Source organism: Centruroides sculpturatus, unplaced genomic scaffold, assembly GCF_000671375.1.
Source record: "Centruroides sculpturatus isolate CEXI.00-Female unplaced genomic scaffold, Cexi_2.0 scaffold479, whole genome shotgun sequence".
Taxonomy (NCBI): domain Eukaryota; kingdom Metazoa; phylum Arthropoda; class Arachnida; order Scorpiones; family Buthidae; genus Centruroides; species Centruroides sculpturatus.
In genome coordinates this window covers 288352-308361 of record NW_019384896.1, presented here as the reverse complement: position 1 = coordinate 308361, position 20010 = coordinate 288352, and the positions used below count along the sequence as shown (strand labels likewise).

The following is a 20010-nucleotide window of genomic DNA, read 5'->3' as shown; positions in this document are numbered from 1 at the left end:
CAGTAAAATCCTAATACTTTCAGGTGTACAGCACATTCTCAGGGATACTTTTTCCATTTAGTAAAGCCATCAATTCATCAAAAATACAAATATTATTTTAATAAATTTTTTATTTTTGTTTTTAAAGAAATTCATTTAAAAGCTACTTGACTTCAAAACCTTTTAAATTTCTTCCATCTGTTTAAACTTTTATGAGAAGTGACAAAGCTTTTTTTTTTCATCGTAAAAATTCCATAATCATAAAATAAAACATCACAAAAATGATAACTATCTTAACACTATCCTCTCAAATGCGATAAAATAGAGCAGAACGTTCAATGTGTTCCGCAAGTAAGATGATCTGTGCACTGTCATATCTGACATGTGCACATGTCGTTGAGATTAATGCAGCATGAGACGTTAATTACTCCGTCTAGCAATATGACTATGTCACTTTTACTTTTTATCGTCTGTTAAACGTACACTATTAAGGTACCTGGATAGCGTTCTACTGATAAGATTTGATGCTGGATTATCAGGTAAAGCCTTCTCAATCCTCAAAATATTCTGTAACCTTCACTTAGAGTAAACTGTCACGAATGAATATGCTCCTGCAGTTTGTTGAAAGATTATTTCCTGCTATGAAAATAATTGTTTTTTTAATCATGTTTTAAGAAATGTTTTATGCGTAATAACTTTAATTTGAAATAAAATATAAATAAAATGAATTTAACACTATAACATCATTAGAATTTCGTATCAGGCTAAGTCAATTTAAATCAAAATAGAGCATTTATACTAATATTTCTGTATATAGAAAACGTATGCTTTATAAATATCATTTGTTAAAAATGTTAATGATTTAAGAAATTTATAATTTTGATATATTACAATTATTATTCTATAAGTTTACTATCTTAGAGAAATGATAGGGACGTAGAAACATTAAAAAATATGAATGCCAACTTCAGAAACTGATAGTTAAATGAGAAATTTAAGATAACGTTAACTGTAATCTGTTGCCTGTAGCAAGTCATCGCGTGTTTACCGTTTAATATGTTAAAACAATTTTAACTTCCTATATTAATTTTTATAAAATATATTTTCCCTATTCCGCGTTTAATTATATAAAAATAGAAATTTATTTAACATTTTTTAATGCAATTTATAAGATTTTTTCTGTATGGGATAAAACGATGTATCCGATTTATATAAATAAACATATCCTATAATTATTAAAATGCAAATTTACTTATGTCAAATAATTTTAGTTGTTTTAATATTTGAATGATAATTAAATCGATTGACTGATTAATCAATATGCACAGTGAATAACTGAAAATGAAGGGAATTCCAATCTTTATTATCTGACAGACTTGTTTTTCGATGCAGGTAAAGACTATGCGAACCAGTTTCCAATTAAGAAGGGAAAAAGAACGAACGCGTAACTTAAGATTTTTTTTTCTTTTATCATTCTTTGCTGTCCAAGCGACTGAGCAAAGATGAACCAATTTTGCACTCGGCTGAATTCATTACACGCCAGTTGGAGGCCTTGTTCATCCTGAGGTCGTCGTTTGCAGAGCTTCGAAGACTGTTTGTTGTATAATGTTGGTTGCTGTCTTTTCTTTCTTAAAAACGATGTCGAAATGAACGGAGTGAGACGTGAGAAAGGATATTAATTTTGTCAGCAGAATCAACTGGAGTGAAAAAAAACACTAAGAGAGGATATTTTACTTATAAGATGAACTACTTTATTGTAGAGTAAAATTTTCAAATAGTTCTGTAGGTTAAGTATTAACACAGCTAAATATCATGTGATTATATAATTTAATGCAGCATTATTAAATATCGTATGAAAAAATAAAATACCTCACCTGAAATACCTTCATATGTCCACCATTCTTCCCAGTTTCCAAAAGAACTTCCTATATTAGAAAAATATATATCCCATCAGGAAAAATAAAATATATCAGACAGAACTGAATATTTACAACAAATATAGACTTATAAAAATATAAAAGTAATCTTAGGTTTAAATTGTGTAAACATTCCACTGGCTTAAAACAAAGATAGGTTACATTTTATGTATGATTTTCTAACAATAATAAAATATTCAAACTACATCTGAAATATGAGTTCTTGCGCTCTTTTGTATTAAATATAAAATAGCCTGAAAGAAATAGAATGCAAAATAAATTAGCTGAAACTTTCTACGAAAATTAACCTTATTCTAAGTTATTTGTTTAAATTGCTGTTCAGAATAAGAGTTGTTGGGAAAGATAAAGTTCTATAATAGAATGGATAAGTTTATATATTATAGAATAGAATAACATTAATTAGTGAATTAATAAATTGAAAACATATATATTAGTAATAAAATTAATGATCTAAAATATTTTGATATTTATACAATAGGAAATCGTATATTATTAAAGGAGTAATGCGTAAATTCAGCTTCCTATGAAACTCTATGCCATCTATTTATAAAGTATTTACTGTATTCTAAATTTATTTCTAATTTGTTGTTAGAGATAGAATTATTTAATTATAATAATTATATATATATATATGTTCTGAATAAACATTTATTAATATACAAATGTTGGAATTTGAATAGTTTATTGGTCTACAAAATAACGCAGTAACTATCTATACTGTATAATATTTCCCACTTTATTGGAATATTAAGCATCATGCATCATACTGTAATATATGGAAGTTTCAGGTGTTCGTTACCGAATAAAGTTATTCAATAATGAGTTGTCATTTATTATAATGTCAGGGTTTTTTAAACGGATTCTATCGTAGGTTTGCTACTAGTATTATATAATTATACCATAAAAAATTTTGTCCATTTGTGAATTTCAATTTGTTAAATTTAAGAACATTAAAAAAGGTAAACGTGTAAGTATATAAATAGGCCTGTAGAGAGAAAAGGATACAGAATACAAAATCTAAAAAGATTTCGGATGAGTGATTAGTAAAGATACGCATTAGATCTTATAACGAAAACTTTGCACACAAAACTTTGTTGAAGTGCCACTAGACCATTATTGGCTCCAAAATCAGTCTGGCAAATCACAGAAGCGACGAAAGAGTGAAAAAGAGCGTTAAGGATATACCCAGTTGGCGCTTATAGAGCGTACTTGCAATTCCATCAATTGTAGTGTCTCAGCCAAGTGGCTAGCCACTTTGGAAACGAGATTAAAGTACGAAACAAGAGGGTTGTAGCCAGCGCGACAATGGCCGACTGGTTCCCATTTTATCGTTGTTGGCTAACTATTGACGGGTAGTTGTGATCTCCCTTTGAAACCTTTTGTTGCTATAGTCAGCGATACATTGTCGTCTTAAAAACCCACTTTGTAGTTATTGATACGGCACAATGATAAATTTAAAAATAGATAATCTCGATAACATTTAAACACCTTCTAATATTACGTAACATTATTATTATTATTATTATTTTATTTCCTAAGTGTTAAAAGTCTTAAATAAAATTCAATTTCTTATCTTTTCTATTATAATTTAATTTTCCTTTAGCTGAAACACGACTAAAGAAAATTTCTAACTTCAATTCTCTTCTTGCTTCAAAGTTCAAAATATTCCTGTGTAGTGTCTAAGAAGAATAAATTATAATATTGATACAGATATGTTATATTTTCTATTCAGAATATTTTACTTCATTCCAGAAAAATTCCAGTCAGTAGCATGATATGAGAAGAATCAATCTGACTGCATGACCCTAAATTTCCTTTGTTAGTATTAGTGGATGGACGCCAAACCAAACTCTCGTTATTTACCTTCTCTCATACAGACAGGATACGAGATGCTATCAGCAATAAATCGATCTTTTTTACGGTAAGTTGAACTAAAATACGGTAAGTCACGCAAAGTGCTACATCAATGTACACATTGTAGTTAATTTAAGAAATTTCAGAAATAAAAATTTACTCATTAAAAATATATCAACGCTTTATCTATTAATTTTTCAACAGAAAAAAAAGAAGAAGAAATTATTTTTTCTCATCCAAGTGATTATTTGTCTATTAATATTTTAAACTTTGATTATATTATTTTAATAATAATAATAACAATAATAATAATATTTTTTAATAGTAAGAAAGTNCATTTGTTAAAAATGTTAATGATTTAAGAAATTTATAATTTTGATATATTACAATTATTATTCTATAAGTTTACTATCTTAGAGAAATGATAGGGACGTAGAAACATTAAAAAATATGAATGCCAACTTCAGAAACTGATAGTTAAATGAGAAATTTAAGATAACGTTAACTGTAATCTGTTGCCTGTAGCAAGTCATCGCGTGTTTACCGTTTAATATGTTAAAACAATTTTAACTTCCTATATTAATTTTTATAAAATATATTTTCCCTATTCCGCGTTTAATTATATAAAAATAGAAATTTATTTAACATTTTTTAATGCAATTTATAAGATTTTTTCTGTATGGGATAAAACGATGTATCAGATTTATATAAATAAACATATCCTATAATTATTAAAATGCAAATTTACTTATGTCAAATAATTTTAGTTGTTTTAATATTTGAATGATAATTAAATCGATTGACTGATTAATCAATATGCACAGTGAATAACTGAAAATGAAGGGAATTCCAATCTTTATTATCTGACAGACTTGTTTTTCGATGCAGGTAAAGACTATGCGAACCAGTTTCCAATTAAGAAGGGAAAAAGAACGAACGCGTAACTTAAGATTTTTTTTTCTTTTATCATTCTTTGCTGTCCAAGCGACTGAGCAAAGATGAACCAATTTTGCACTCGGCTGAATTCATTACACGCCAGTTGGAGGCCTTGTTCATCCTGAGGTCGTCGTTTGCAGAGCTTCGAAGACTGTTTGTTGTATAATGTTGGTTGCTGTCTTTTCTTTCTTAAAAACGATGTCGAAATGAACGGAGTGAGACGTGAGAAAGGATATTAATTTTGTCAGCAGAATCAACTGGAGTGAAAAAAAAACACTACAATGTTCTTACTATTGACGAGGATACAATGTCATCTTGTCGTAGAGTTTACTTTGGTAACAGATTGAAAGATTGGTAACATTTTTATCTCTAGTTAAGTGACGCGGAAATTTGTTGCATTTAATGAATAATCCAATTAAAAACATTTACTTTCATAGCTTCTCATTAAAGTTTCATTAAACAATAATAGTAATGAATGAAGAAAGAATGATTTTCGAGTACTTTACTTACAGCTTCCAGCTTTTGTAGATGTCTGTAAATAATAGTTGCATATTTATCATTTGTTATCGAGATTCATATACCGTAGTTTCAAATATCTCATTAACTAAAACTAACGAAACATAATATAAAGCTAATTAAACTTTGATAAATTTTCCTTCCAATGATATTGTTATTGAAATTCTTCATTGAAGTATTCACTAACATTCGTATTAAAATTTATCAATATTTCTATTACCAGGAAGATAAATAAACATCTTTAATTAAATTTTTATGTACATTGATAAAAATAAAGGCGTCCGTGATTAGTACACAATACATGCAAATTGTTGTATATATCCTTAACAATAGTTTTATTATTTGTAGTTTTGGATTCATACAAACATTTTGTTTTTGGTAAAAAAGTAACTGGAAAGAATAAGAAAATGAATTATTATTATTATGAACCGAAATGTATTTTGACATAGTATTTTCTTTGTTCTTTTTGAAAAAGTTCTTGGTAATATATAATATTATTACAAGTTTATCAAAGGCTTGCAAAGATCAGCGCTGGCATTGCATCTAAACAACGTAATATAATAAGAAAAATTCGCAATAAGATCGATTCCGATCATCCGTAGAAAAAATATATGTCTTTGCATTATATAATACGGAAGAAAAGGATGTATTATTGCCTATTCTGCCAATATAAAACAAGGTTTCTGGGATTTTTAGTCAGAACTGGTCACCAAGTGAAAGATGAAAGTCACGGAAATACCTTCCGGCTGTGGAAGCCAATACTCTAAACTAATAGTATAAAAAGCGATTCGTGACAAAATCAACAAAGTAGAAATAGCTTTACATTTTTTCTTTAACAATAAAAATTTATTGATTTTAAAAAATTGATGATAAAAAATTTTGCTGCTTACTTCATAAAGTTAATAGAATAAATAAACTATCCTGTATACAAAAGCTTATAATTTGATTTTAATGTATTAATACGCACTATATAAAATCATCATTAATTTTCTCACAACAATGTTTTTCAATTTACTTTCCTAATATAGAAATTTCGGGATTGTTAGTTCTTGAAGAGCGCTTCATTCTTCCAAATGGTTGAACATCATCAACAAAGCTATTTCAGAATTTAACAAAAGGAAAATTAATTCTGTCAATCTAGACGAAAACTCGATTTCCTCTCTTACTATTCTTAACTTTCAATTTTATGAAAGTAAAAAATGTTATTAAATTTACAGAAACTACTCCGAGGCTCTTCTTAAGATGAAAATATTTCCGCTAAGTTTCCGTTTTTATCAAGAAGGTGGAAAGTCGAAACGTGATATCTTCACCTAGTAGCGTGATTGATTGATAACTATAGTATTTCTATCACGAACACAGACCTGTACTTAAGAACAGGTCTCTTCGGCGGGATAAGTGCCAGTTTGAAGCAGATTCATTTGACTATTTATCACAGATTTATTTCTCTTAATGCTTATTTTATCTATCAGAAATTCTTTTGAATATACAGTAAATTTATTTATATTACCAAAATATATTTTTGATATTTTATAAAATGTGTAAAGAATTTAAAATTCACAAAACATAATCTCATTACTCAAAAAAATTAAGCAATTTTAACGTTACATTGATAGTATGGTTCATCTAACATGAATCAGTTAAGTGTTTTTATGGATTATAACATACAAAAATCACTTCCAATTGATTTCCACACAAGTAAAGGAAAATAAAAAGATTAAAATTGACGAAAATATTAAACTACTTATTATTAATCTCAATTTATAGTTAGATTATACTGTATAGTTTATGTATAGTTTTATGTATAGTTTTTTTATGTATAGTTTATAAATATAATTANAAAAAAATATTTTTTTTTCTTTAAAGGAAAATTAATTTTAAAGGTTGTTAACTGTTTAAAAAGAACATCTGCGATTTCACAAGTAGTCCTTTAAATAAACCTGTAAAATAAGTAAATGGTTAAGGGTTTACGATTTTTAGAAAATGCTTTCTGCATGCTAATTGTAGCGAAAGGTTAAAATGCAATAAAAATTACCAAAAATATGTTACAAGCATAATTAAATATAGCTAAAAGATTTATTTACGTCAATATTAGGAAGACATACGGCTAAATTATATTTAACGTAGGTTACATTTAATCCAAATGAAGTTATTTTTATTAATTTATGCGATATCTAAAGTACGATTTATTCACTATAAAAAGTGAAATCATTTCGCTTAAAAATATAAAATGAAAAATAAAATTTAAGCTTTTTTAATGGTTTACATTCAAGGAAAGTTGCCAAATTTAAACTGATTAACTATTAAAGTATTATCTTTACAATATATATTTTTAGTTGAATAAAAAAAACCAACAATAAAAATTTATTTAGTTACAGAATCTAATTAAAATTTCCGAAGTTTTAAACTGGAAAAATTTTTCAATGATACAAATCATATAAATTGAAATCGAATAATGTTTAAAATTCCAATAATAATTTGGTAAGTTGTATAGAAAATATTTTAATTTAAATATAAGAAATATAATTATATGTTTTTCTTATATCTTTAGCCAAACTAAATATTTGAATATTTTCTATAATTATGTAATATAAAAGAGTTAATAACAATCATAAGCAATAATTAATCAGTCTAATAATTTGTTCACGATGTATTTTGTCTCAGATCTCGATAAAAATTATATAAACTATTTAATATTCTGTCTAAGGAGTAAGATGTCTTCCTTTAGAACACATAGAAACAGCAGTAAAATAACATGGAATCTACAAAGACTTTCTTTTTGTATGTTTTGATAAGGTAACTTAAAAGCAACCTGTATTAAAATTCATAGAGTTTCTAACTAAAGAAAAAAAAAAACTTGGCTTCCTCTTTCGTTTGATGAATAAAATAATTAATAAAGCAAAGAAGTAAGTGATCCGAGCAACGAACCATTCCAATTTACTAGACTCTTCTCTGCACTGAAAGCAAAACATTGTTGTTGTCAATCTTACAGAAATATCTACTGGATAAATTATTTTATGTCGAAATAACAAATATAAATATTTTTGACGATAAAATGTCGAAAATCAGAACATTTATCAATAATAAAACCTATGGAGTTTTGACCGATATTCGAGTTACACGTTTCATTAGTTAATTTTAATGAGTCGAAACTAAAATTGCTGTTGAAATCATACNTATTTGAATATTTTCTATAATTATGTAATATAAAAGAGTTAATAACAATCATAAGCAATAATTAATCAGTCTAATAATTTGTTCACGATGTATTTTGTCTCAGATCTCGATAAAAATTATATAAACTATTTAATATTCTGTCTAAGGAGTAAGATGTCTTCCTTTAGAACACATAGAAACAGCAGTAAAATAACATGGAATCTACAAAGACTTTCTTTTTGTATGTTTTGATAAGGTAACTTAAAAGCAACCTGTATTAAAATTCATAGAGTTTCTAACTAAAGAAAAAAAAAAACTTGGCTTCCTCTTTCGTTTGATGAATAAAATAATTAATAAAGCAAAGAAGTAAGTGATCCGAGCAACGAACCATTCCAATTTACTAGACTCTTCTCTGCACTGAAAGCAAAACATTGTTGTTGTCAATCTTACAGAAATATCTACTGGATAAATTATTTTATGTCGAAATAACAAATATAAATATTTTTGACGATAAAATGTCGAAAATCGGAACATTTATCAATAATAAAACCTATGGAGTTTTGACCGATATTCGAGTTACACGTTTCATTAGTTAATTTGTTTGAAAAATATAAATTTCTATTTTTTATTTTTTCATAACTATAAAAAAGATTATACAAACAAAAAATTCAAAGGTTTGATTAATATTTTATAAATCGTTTATTTTTAAATGCACTTTTTCAGTGCTCTTTTTTTCTTTATCTTGTGCAAATATAATATATTATTAACCATATGATTAAACTTTCATTTATATCTATTCATGTTTAACTCAACTTTATATATATATATATATATTTCAATAAACAAATTTTAAAAAATGATCTCTCATTTGTAAAGATTATAAACTTTGTTTTCATAACGTTTTCGTTTTATTTCCTTTTTTAAATAATTGTGCAATTATAAACAAAACTAAATATTTAGAAGCAAAAGTGTAGGTTTTTGAGTGGGTAAACTTTCTACTTTGTAATTACAAAGAAAGTGGAGATGATGATAATGCTTTTCTTAAAATTATAGTAATAGTGTAAGCTATTTCCTATAATTAAGGAAAACAAAAATAGCTAAAAACAACATTTATTTGCGAAAAAATGATGCTAACCGAGAGATTATTGCGATTATTCAACTGATTTAAGCATCATGATAACGTTTTCAATTGCACTTTTTAAGAAAATATATACTAAATATATACAAAGTTATAAATTGTGTCTCGTTAGACAAAAATTAAAATAGTTTATACGTATTTAGACTGTTAAACAATAGCATTATTATTTTAAATTTCATAAATATTATAAAACGTAATTTAAATGGCAATAATAATAATAATAATTTTCTAGCAAAGATAGAAAAAATAATAATTGGAAAATTTCGATTTTATAATGATTTTTAAAGACAATTATCAGATAATCTGTTTATGATATATAATATTCAATATGTAACGAAATTAGATTTAAGTTTTCTATTATATTATAATCACATTTCGTGAAGTTAGATTATAATTTGCTTGCATTATGCACGCAAAATTTGATTAGATATTATCGCATGGCAATATCCCATTTTTTGCACGACAGAATTTTAAAATAAACTTTCTGGATATTCTTGGTTTGTTATCTATGAGGAATCATGAATATAATAATTATTGTTTATAGTTACCCAACGGTAGTCAGACATAAAAGAAACTTTTTACGCGGTTTCCTCCAGCCAAAAATTCGATATTTAACTCAAATTTTCTGCAATTTTATCGTTCTTTTAAATATATTTCCTATACGAGATTAAATAAATAATGATAACGATCAACAAAGATTTTTCTGGTTGGGAATCCCTGTAATTAATGTTATAGATATGAATCAAGTAAATAGTATTCTTCCAAGATAAAAGAATGCACTTCTAAAAACTGGGCGTTAACCGAATATCTGGTGCACGCATTGTAAAAACTCACATATACAATTAAATATCATATACTTTATCTAATTTAAACTTGTAGAAAAATGTGAATTCGCGTAAAGAATAAATATTTTCTAGTTTAAGTGAAAACAGAAGATAAATAATACCCATATTATTTCCGTATACGGTATAAAATTTTGAATATTTTATAATATTCTACTATCATTTTTCTTTATTTATCTGCTTATCCAATACGTGTCTCATTTAACGTTGCATAATTTACGTAACATTATGAAGAAGATTACGCTGTTAATGTTATGATTTTTACAATAAACGCAACGTTACGTATCTTACATTAATTAATTTTGTTATAATTACACTAATTGTTGCATTCGAGAAAGTAAACATAAAAAATGCACGAGTTCTTATTAAAAATAATTCGAAGAAGTACACGAATATATTTATATAAAATTAAAAATTTTTTTCTAATTATAAAATATGATATTGCATAAATTGGCTTTGTTATATTTTACTTTATTAAAATGATTATTTTTTATTGTGAGAAAGTAAATTTTATATCATTTTGTTTAAAGCATGTCGAGCGAAACAGCAATATTTCTCTCCATTGATGTTATAAGAGAAATTTAAAAAAAGAAAAGGATAAATTTGTAAGGATCAATTATGTTTCATTTAATTAGTTGATTTCAATGTAAATTTATAACAGAATTTAAAAATATTTCTTCTATTTATACTATTTTTAACAATTACTTTTTGTAAATTTTTAATTGAAAGATCAAAAGTAATAGAAAAAAAAAGTTTCACTAAATTGAATTTTCTCTAACACAAAATCAGTCTGTAAACGTTTTACACAATCGTCTTCTGCACTTCTAGGAGATAAATACAACATCCAAAGTGCCATCTAATGTAAACTGGCAGGTCACGAATCGGACAATCAAAACAATCGACCGTTTCCTTCACATATTTATCTCTTTTCAACGATTCTCTGAATAAATGCAAGCCCAAGAGTTTTTGTCACAATTTCTGATTGATCTGGTGCAGAGAAAAGTTTGGCTTATCCTGAAAATTCTCTTTAGTTCTGTATAACTAATTTTATATTGTCGAAGAAATATTTTTATATACAAAATATATCATTGTTAACAATTTTAAAATATTATATTTGATGAATTATTCGCTACAGAACTTTTAAATTTTTTTTTTTAATATAACACATTGACTTGTTTATAAATTCATACAGAATTTTTTTTTACTGTTTTGAATAAAAAAGATTTATATTTCCTTAAAATATAATTTATTCGGAAGTTTTTATAAATTTTTAATGTTTTTTGACTGCAGGAAATTTGTTAGTCAGTTGTGTTCTTCTTTGTTGATGGTTAATTAATAAAATGCGGTCAACCCTCCATGTGGTTAATTGTAATACACTTTTGCATAAATATATATAATTTAAATAATTAGAAAATCTTATAAAATAAAAAAAGAAAAGAAAAGGGAATTGCTAGAGAGGATATTTTACTTATAAGATGAACTACTTTATTGTAGAGTAAAATTTTCAAATAGTTCTGTAGGTTAAGTTAATTAGAATTTTCAATTCTTAATAACTAAAAAGGAAATTTGATTTAAATTTTTACTAATTTTTATATTTAAATAAGTATTAAAAGAGTATTTAATAAATATTTCAAAACATTAAAATTTCAATTGGAATTTCTGTGATTATAAAATTTTTTCGATTAAAATTTTTATAGAATTAAAAAGTAAGTTTGTTATTGATGGTAATTTTTCAACTGATGTAGTAAAGTAAAAATTGTTCAATTTTTCTTTCTGTATTTTTTCGTGTTTTTGAAGCGTCCTCGTAAATCACACATACTGTATATATTTTTTCCTATATAAAAAATAAAATAAAATACTACAAACCGCTTACCTAATATATGAAGAAACACAAGCAAGCCGATAAGTCTCAGCAAACCATTCATGTTCCTGTACTAAATCTCTTTTATAAAGTTTCCTTGCAAAGTCTGTGCGGTAATGTAATCCCCTATACGATTCAATGGGATTCCAATAGATGGTTTAGACCGTATGCTACATTACGAAGGGTTGACATCGACGGACAATGTGTGTATCGAGGGTTAGTCTGGCCATAGTCCGTACCGTACGATCCTAACGACGAAGCGATTGTGACACAACTGCTTACACGTCGGCAACCAAGTCCCGTCAGGGAATCGATAGAGTCAGCATACCTGGACTATACCCACAGCGCCCTCTCTTAGTCCGTTATAAAGAGGATATGTTGGTCAATCGACTCCATTCAGGCGAAGGTGCCGAAGGCTATCAGAACTCTTCCGTTCGGACGTCCTCTTCCGATTGATACCCGTTTACTACGTCACAACCAATAACCGTTTCGATCTCTTCAGTTCTTGGATTAATTTTTCTCCAGACGTGCAAACTGCGATTTCTAATATGCATTTTACTAAAAAGAGTATATTGCGCTTATAAAAATCAATATACTTTTGTACTGGCTCCGTTCATTTGAGTTGTTTAGTATAGGCAATGTTTGGGTTCGTATAGAAGAAAGTATGTTTGCTCGGGGTATACTTGCAAAGGAATGTATTTGTATAGGATTTATTAGGATTGAAATATATTTATGATAGGCTAAATTTGTACGGATTTTATTAGTATTGAGCTACGTTAGTGTCAGCTGTAGTTTGCATTGGATTTTATTACGTGAATTAGGAGTATGGGGTAAATAAGCAATGAAATATATTTACATAAGACATACTAATATTGCATTATACTTATAATGGATTTATTTATGTTATCTATATTTACATAGTATATTTTAATAATATATATTTTTGGATAATATTTTAAATTCTATATTTTTATATAAGTTGTGTTTAGATTTTATAACCGTTTCGTTTCGAGAAACACGAGAACATGTAATATTTTCCTTTTTTTTTTTATCTTTGGCTTTAATTGAAATTCAGTTCAGATAAATTGAATCTGGTCATACTATCATTTTTTTAAATATTTATATATATAAATTTTAATATTTACATAGGCCTTATTTCAATAAAAATATCATACGCAATTTGCGAAAAGGAAATGGAAAAATAATAATAATCGAGAAAATACAAATATTATTTTAATAAATTTTTTATTTTTGTTTTTAAAGAAATTCATTTAAAAGCTACTTGACTTCAAAACCTTTTAAATTTCTTCCATCTGTTTAAACTTTTATGAGAAGTGACAAAGCTTTTTTTTTTCATCGTAAAAATTCCATAATCATAAAATAAAACATCACAAAAATGATAACTATCTTAACACTATCCTCTCAAATGCGATAAAATAGAGCAGAACGTTCAATGTGTTCCGCAAGTAAGATGATCTGTGCACTGTCATATCTGACATGTGCACATGTCGTTGAGATTAATGCAGCATGAGACGTTAATTACTCCGTCTAGCAATATGACTATGTCACTTTTACTTTTTATCGTCTGTTAAACGTACACTATTAAGGTACCTGGATAGCGTTCTACTGATAAGATTTGATGCTGGATTATCAGGTAAAGCCTTCTCAATCCTCAAAATATTCTGTAACCTTCACTTAGAGTAAACTGTCACGAATGAATATGCTCCTGCAGTTTGTTGAAAGATTATTTCCTGCTATGAAAATAATTGTTTTTTTAATCATGTTTTAAGAAATGTTTTATGCGTAATAACTTTAATTTGAAATAAAATATAAATAAAATGAATTTAACACTATAACATCATTAGAATTTCGTATCAGGCTAAGTCAATTTAAATCAAAATAGAGCATTTATACTAATATTTCTGTATATAGAAAACGTATGCTTTATAAATATCATTTGTTAAAAATGTTAATGATTTAAGAAATTTATAATTTTGATATATTACAATTATTATTCTATAAGTTTACTATCTTAGAGAAATGATAGGGACGTAGAAACATTAAAAAATATGAATGCCAACTTCAGAAACTGATAGTTAAATGAGAAATTTAAGATAACGTTAACTGTAATCTGTTGCCTGTAGCAAGTCATCGCGTGTTTACCGTTTAATATGTTAAAACAATTTTAACTTCCTATATTAATTTTTATAAAATATATTTTCCCTATTCCGCGTTTAATTATATAAAAATAGAAATTTATTTAACATTTTTTAATGCAATTTATAAGATTTTTTCTGTATGGGATAAAACGATGTATCAGATTTATATAAATAAACATATCCTATAATTATTAAAATGCAAATTTACTTATGTCAAATAATTTTAGTTGTTTTAATATTTGAATGATAATTAAATCGATTGACTGATTAATCAATATGCACAGTGAATAACTGAAAATGAAGGGAATTCCAATCTTTATTATCTGACAGACTTGTTTTTCGATGCAGGTAAAGACTATGCGAACCAGTTTCCAATTAAGAAGGGAAAAAGAACGAACGCGTAACTTAAGATTTTTTTTTCTTTTATCATTCTTTGCTGTCCAAGCGACTGAGCAAAGATGAACCAATTTTGCACTCGGCTGAATTCATTACACGCCAGTTGGAGGCCTTGTTCATCCTGAGGTCGTCGTTTGCAGAGCTTCGAAGACTGTTTGTTGTATAATGTTGGTTGCTGTCTTTTCTTTCTTAAAAACGATGTCGAAATGAACGGAGTGAGACGTGAGAAAGGATATTAATTTTGTCAGCAGAATCAACTGGAGTGAAAAAAAAACACTACAATGTTCTTACTATTGACGAGGATACAATGTCATCTTGTCGTAGAGTTTACTTTGGTAACAGATTGAAAGATTGGTAACATTTTTATCTCTAGTTAAGTGACGCGGAAATTTGTTGCATTTAATGAATAATCCAATTAAAAACATTTACTTTCATAGCTTCTCATTAAAGTTTCATTAAACAATAATAGTAATGAATGAAGAAAGAATGATTTTCGAGTACTTTACTTACAGCTTCCAGCTTTTGTAGATGTCTGTAAATAATAGTTGCATATTTATCATTTGTTATCGAGATTCATATACCGTAGTTTCAAATATCTCATTAACTAAAACTAACGCAACATAATATAAAGCTAATTAAACTTTGATAAATTTTCCTTCCAATGATATTGTTATTGAAATTCTTCATTGAAGTATTCACTAACATTCGTATTAAAATTTATCAATATTTCTATTACCAGGAAGATAAATAAACATCTTTAATTAAATTTTTATGTACATTGATAAAAATAAAGGCGTCCGTGATTAGTACACAATACATGCAAATTGTTGTATATATCCTTAACAATAGTTTTATTATTTGTAGTTTTGGATTCATACAAACATTTTGTTTTTGGTAAAAAAGTAACTGGAAAGAATAAGAAAATGAATTATTATTATTATGAACCGAAATGTATTTTAACATAGTATTTTCTTTGTTCTTTTTGAAAAAGTTCTTGGTAATATATAATATTATTATAAGTTTATCAAAGGCTTGCAAAGATCAGCGCTGGCATTGCATCTAAACAACGTAATATAATAAGAAAAATTCGCAATAAGATCGATTCCGATCATCCGTAGAAAAAATATATGTCTTTGCATTATATAATACGGAAGAAAAGGATGTATTATTGCCTATTCTGCCAATATAAAACAAGGTTTCTGGGATTTTTAGTCAGAACTGGTCACCAAGTGAAAGATGAAAGTCACGGAAATACCTTCCGGCTGTGGAAGCCAATACTCTAAACTAATAGTATAAAAAGCGATTCGTGACAAAATCAACAAAGTAGAAATAGCTTTACATTTTTTCTTTAACAATAAAAATTTATTGATTTTAAAAAATTGATGATAAAAAATTTTGCTGCTTACTTCATAAAGTTAATAGAATAAATAAACTATCCTGTATACAAAAGCTTATAATTTGATTTTAATGTATTAATACGCACTATATAAAATCATCATTAATTTTCTCACAACAATGTTTTTCAATTTACTTTCCTAATATAGAAATTTCGGGATTGTTAGTTCTTGAAGAGCGCTTCATTCTTCCAAATGGTTGAACATCATCAACAAAGCTATTTCAGAATTTAACAAAAGGAAAATTAATTCTGTCAATCTAGACGAAAACTCGATTTCCTCTCTTACTATTCTTAACTTTCAATTTTATGAAAGTAAAAAATGTTATTAAATTTACAGAAACTACTCCGAGGCTCTTCTTAAGATGAAAATATTTCCGCTAAGTTTCCGTTTTTATCAAGAAGGTGGAAAGTCGAAACGTGATATCTTCACCTAGTAGCGTGATTGATTGATAACTATAGTATTTCTATCACGAACACAGACCTGTACTTAAGAACAGGTCTCTTCGGCGGGATAAGTGCCAGTTTGAAGCAGATTCATTTGACTATTTATCACAGATTTATTTCTCTTAATGCTTATTTTATCTATCAGAAATTCTTTTGAATATACAGTAAATTTATTTATATTACCAAAATATATTTTTGATATTTTATAAAATGTGTAAAGAATTTAAAATTCACAAAACATAATCTCATTACTCAAAAAAATTAAGCAATTTTAACGTTACATTGATAGTATGGTTCATCTAACATGAATCAGTTAAGTGTTTTTATGGATTATAACATACAAAAATCACTTCCAATTGATTTCCACACAAGTAAAGGAAAATAAAAAGATTAAAATTGACGAAAATATTAAACTACTTATTATTAATCTCAATTTATAGTTAGATTATACTGTATAGTTTATGTATAGTTTTATGTATAGTTTTTTTTATGTATAGTTTATAAATATAATTACTGATTATTTCTCTTCATAGGGACTTAATTTTTAAATTATATTTTTATATAGACATATTTTATATTATATTATTAGAAATTTATTATACTTTTTAGTAATTTTATTCATTTAACAGCCTTATACTATACAAAACATGAATAAAATAAAAGAATTACTATATCTTTATAATGTTTTCGACGAACTTATTGTTGATAAAAGTATCTGTTTGCATTTAAATTATCCAGAAACTGAAGTGAAACATTATAAACTACTTATTAAATAGATATCTACAGTTTTGAATTTGATTCATTTACATCAATTATAAATGAATTTTTGAGATTGATTAATTAACCTGGAATATTAACCTAAAGCAAATTTAATAAATTTGCAATTAAATTTCAATGAAAATATAAAGTTTCGTATTACTAAATGCGTCATAATTGTGATGTATTATATATTTACAAATGTTTATGAATTTTTAATGTACTACTATTATTTTAATAGTCAATTTTAAATTTCTAAATTCCAAAACGTCCATTAATTGGAATTTATCTTATATAATTTTAAGTAGTTATCTAATGTTATATAAAATATTTATTACTTTATTATTATTACAGTTCTGTTAATATAATATTTTTCTAAATATAACTTGTGTATTAATCATTAACAACTGGTAGATACACCAGGCGCTATCCGGGGTGAAAAGTAATAGGAAAAACAAACGAAAATCATATTAAAAGTTTGATTATTTTAGCCTATCATTGTCATGTTTATCACAAAGTGTCAGGGGGAACAGGGAAGAGGAGGATGTTTAGGTTTTATGATAGCCTTTATTTTCCACAGGGTCTTAGAGACTAACTCTGAAAAACTTGATCCAGCTCCGTCAGAGTTTAGGAGTTAATAGAAGGCTGAAATCAGGGAAAAAAGTGAGGTTTTTAACATTATGATAGCCTATATTTTCCTTATAGAGGGAATTTTAGTGCAAATTAGTCAGAGAGTTTAGGAGTGTACAGAGAACAGAGAGACATTCTGTTTATATATATGGATAAATTTTCAAAAATTTATTGACTTATTATTTTATTCATTTAAATTACTACAAGGTTTTTTCACTCTTTATACAGGGAACAAAATAATAGAATAGGATTACATCAAAATAGAATTATTTACAAAATTCGAATAATTAAATTTACAATATACAACAATTAAATAAACAAAAACCAGTGGCCAAACTGTGATGATCTGGTGCTATAATAGTACAGGTAAATATTGTTTTTAAGTACATTTTTCTATACAAAAATACAAAAAAAAACATACAAAAATTAAATTTTATTATTTTTATTTTGATTAAAATACAAAACTTAAAATTTTATTTCTTTTTGTATATTTTTGTTTAAAATAAAAATAAGCAACAGGTCGTCGCAGCTGGTCAAAACTAGATTAAATCCCGGAGTGAGACGTGAGAAAGGATATTAATTTTGTCAGCAGAATCAACTGGAGTGAAAAAAACACTACAATGTTCTTACTATTGACGAGGATACAATGTCATCTTGTCGTAGAGTTTACTTTGGTAACAGATTGAAAGATTGGTAACATTTTTANTGATGCCAATTCTTCACTTTCCTAAAATAGGATTTACTATTAAAAAAATTAATGTAAAAAAAAAATAAAACTTTTTTTTAGATAAATTACATTCGTTTTTGTCATTCAAATTATAATAATTTTATTTTTTAAAAAATAATAACGTGTATTATATAATGTTTATGTTGTTTTTTATACTATAAAAGTTGTTGTTATTAGTTATAAAATATTTATTAATAAAAAAAATAAATATTTTTTTATGGATATTAAAAATTTATTTGATTTACTAAATTTTGTCACAGCAAACATATAAAATAGGATTAATGTAAAAGTATGAAGTAATAAATAAATAAATAAATAAAAACAAGTAAAACTCACTAAAATAAGTAAATGAAAGAAAATTAGTGTCAAAAATATCATAACATAAATATTAAAATATGCATTAATTATTCATAAACTAAATATAAAATTAAGTTTAATATATTTATAAAGTAAATATTGAAATGATTGAAAAAATACAATATAAGTATACTATAATCTTATTTATATTAAATTTAACTGTTTTTATAATTAATATCTCTTTAAAAATGGTTGGAAATATTGATCAATATAACAAAGGAAACTGTCTAAGTATCGATATAAACCAACGTTTAATAAAAATTTCTTACAGAAATAATTTTTCAAATCTTGACATCTTAACAAATTCGTTTCTTTATTTACAGATAATGCTCAACAACTGCTTTTTTCGTGAAATGTTGGTAACTTGAGAGTTATAATAGATCCGTATCATGGAAGTTAACAAAGCTTTAAGCTTTCTTGCCAAGTTGGCCATCTGGTTAATATACAAAAATCCAAAACAGAAAACAAATTGAAAAGCTAAGTCTGCAACAACCGTTTATTTAAATTAGAGGCGAATACTTGAAACATTACAAAGACTTTAGTTAAATTAATGATAAAGAATGAGCTGAAATAATGAAAAAATTTCACACATGAATAGAATTTAAATATAATACTGTTATTAATTTCATTTAATATTTTTATGCTATTTTAATATTATTTTTTAAAAGAGTTTTATTACAATATCAACTTATCTTTTTTTTATTATTATTATCATAATCCTCTACTCCATTTTTCATAACATTAACTAAATTTTTTTCTGAAAATAAATAAGTGTCAAAAAATAAATTAAAATATAAATATTCAAAAGGATAATTGAATTTTATTATTATTAATTTTTGCAATAATTTTTATACAAATTTTTAAATAAAAAGGAGAAAAAAATGTTTAAATAATTACGATAATTAATAATAATAAAAACAGGGAAAATG

At 25.9% G+C, this 20010-nt stretch overlaps 1 long non-coding RNA gene across 1 annotated transcript in view; it reads left to right on the top strand.

Annotated features, from left to right (window-relative positions):
• Positions 1-19743, top strand: part of LOC111631403 — a 43145-nt gene extending 23402 nt beyond the window's left edge. The window contains exons 4-5 of the long non-coding RNA XR_002757695.1: positions 3669-3837; positions 19405-19743. This is a non-coding gene — a long non-coding RNA (uncharacterized LOC111631403). The remainder of the gene's footprint in view (positions 1-3668; positions 3838-19404) is intronic.
• Positions 19744-20010: the final 267 nt, after the last annotated feature.